The sequence below is a fragment of the Dipodomys merriami genome, unplaced genomic scaffold, assembly GCF_024711535.1.
Source record: "Dipodomys merriami isolate MVZ:Mamm:240054 unplaced genomic scaffold, mDipMer1.0.p SCAF_21, whole genome shotgun sequence".
Lineage (NCBI taxonomy): Eukaryota > Metazoa > Chordata > Mammalia > Rodentia > Heteromyidae > Dipodomys > Dipodomys merriami.
This window is the reverse complement of record NW_027203493.1, coordinates 13057539-13059271: the sequence shown is the minus strand read 5'-3', so window position 1 is coordinate 13059271 and position 1733 is coordinate 13057539. Positions and strand designations below refer to the sequence as shown.

At 32.8% G+C, this 1733-nt stretch overlaps 1 non-coding gene across 1 annotated transcript; it reads right to left on the bottom strand.

Annotated features, from left to right (window-relative positions):
- Positions 1–1169: 1169 nt before the first annotated feature.
- LOC138834248 (U6 spliceosomal RNA) lies at positions 1170–1272 on the bottom strand. Its single transcript, XR_011374022.1, has one exon. It is a non-coding gene; the product is annotated as a U6 spliceosomal RNA (small nuclear RNA).
- Positions 1273–1733: the final 461 nt, after the last annotated feature.

The following is a 1733-nucleotide window of genomic DNA, read 5'->3' as shown; positions in this document are numbered from 1 at the left end:
CAAACAAGCAAAAGTAAAGTGGTGCAATGATTACAGTGAATATTTTCTACATATTATATAACATCAATCTAGTATCCTTATTTTACCTATTAGATTCTCTACTGTCTATTGCAATAAATTACAAATATATATAAATATAATGTTTTCAAATATATGAAAAAATGTGTCCAAGCTTAAATTGCAACTACACTTTTACCACTTAAGCATTTTGTACCTTGAAGAAATAAATTAGTAAATAAGTAAATTCTTGAAATCCTAGTTCCTGTTTCATGAACCTATTGAGAAAATTATTAGGTTAATTTCACAAAATCATGATTCCTTTATGTGTTAATTTTCTCTTTACCATAATCACTTTTACAATAGGCATCACTCAAGGCTAAGAAGACACAATAGAGAAATAGATAGTGAACTGTGCCTTGTTGCTTTCATTCCAGCCTGGAGAAGGCAGGCAAAAATAAGTAAGAGTAAATAAGAAAACAAAATAACTATTAGGATGGTAATGAGGCTAAGAAGAAAATAACACCATGTTTTCTGATGAGGAGTGATTGAGAAGTCACAGGAGGCATCTCTAGGAAGGTGGTATTTAAGCTGGAACAGGAAGGATGAATAAATGACAGGGAGGAGAGTGGAAATAGCCAATACTTAGCATAGGGGGAGAAAGTGGAATATTTGAACATCACTGAAGAGATCATTATTGGTGACATGAAGGGAGTCGTCCAGGAACCATAGATGCAGAAGAAGGATAGAATATAGAGGATGGCTGTGTACAGTTTAATATCTCTTCCAAAGTAGGAGTCAATTAAAAATTTAACAAGAACAGTGGGAGGTGAAAGAGTAGACTAAAAATAAATTAACAGTAGCTGAAGACAATTTTAACCATGAGAAAAAAATTTAAAACTATTTTAAAATACAATTTTATTATAATTAAAGTGTTATATACAGAGGGTTTACTACACTATTTCATAAATTGGGTAATGAATACACTTCCTGTTTTAGACAGGAATGCCACCCATTCCTTTGCATTCCCTTGTGTTCCCCCTTACCTCCCTCCCTGTCCACAGGTTACATTGTTCATTTTCCACATAGTATATACTGAATAGTATGAATGCACTGGTTCACTCTTTCTCCCCATTTTCCACACCCTTCCTTTACCCTAACAAAAGATGTGAAGTATTTGAGTGAATTTGATGAATTTGGATGCCATCCCTATACAGGGGCGATGCTAATGTTCCTTGTATCCTTCCAGCTTTAGTAAATGTGCTGCTCAAACACCTAAAAGTATTTAAAAGTGAAAATGTAACAATAAAATTTTGGGGATAAAAACAATAAATTATAGCATTGAATATATACATTTGAAAAGAAGATAAAAACCAACAATCTAAATTTTTCAATTTAGGAAGCAAGATGAAGAAAAACGTATTAAATCCCAGTTAAGCAGAAGGCTATGCATAATAATTCTTAGAGCAGAAATCAATAGAATTGAAAGTAGGAAATGAGCAAATCAACAAAACTAAATACTGGGTACTTAGGAGATCAGTAAAATTGATAAGCCAAACGGTGGGGGGGGGGTGGAAGAGAAAGAGGAAAAGAGAGAAAGGAATAAAATTTAAATGACTAATATCAGAAATGAAAGAGGAGACAATTCTACAGATCCAACAGACACTAAGAAAATAAAATAACACTATGAACAACTCATGCTCACAAATATTTTAACCAAGAAGATGGGGATCAAA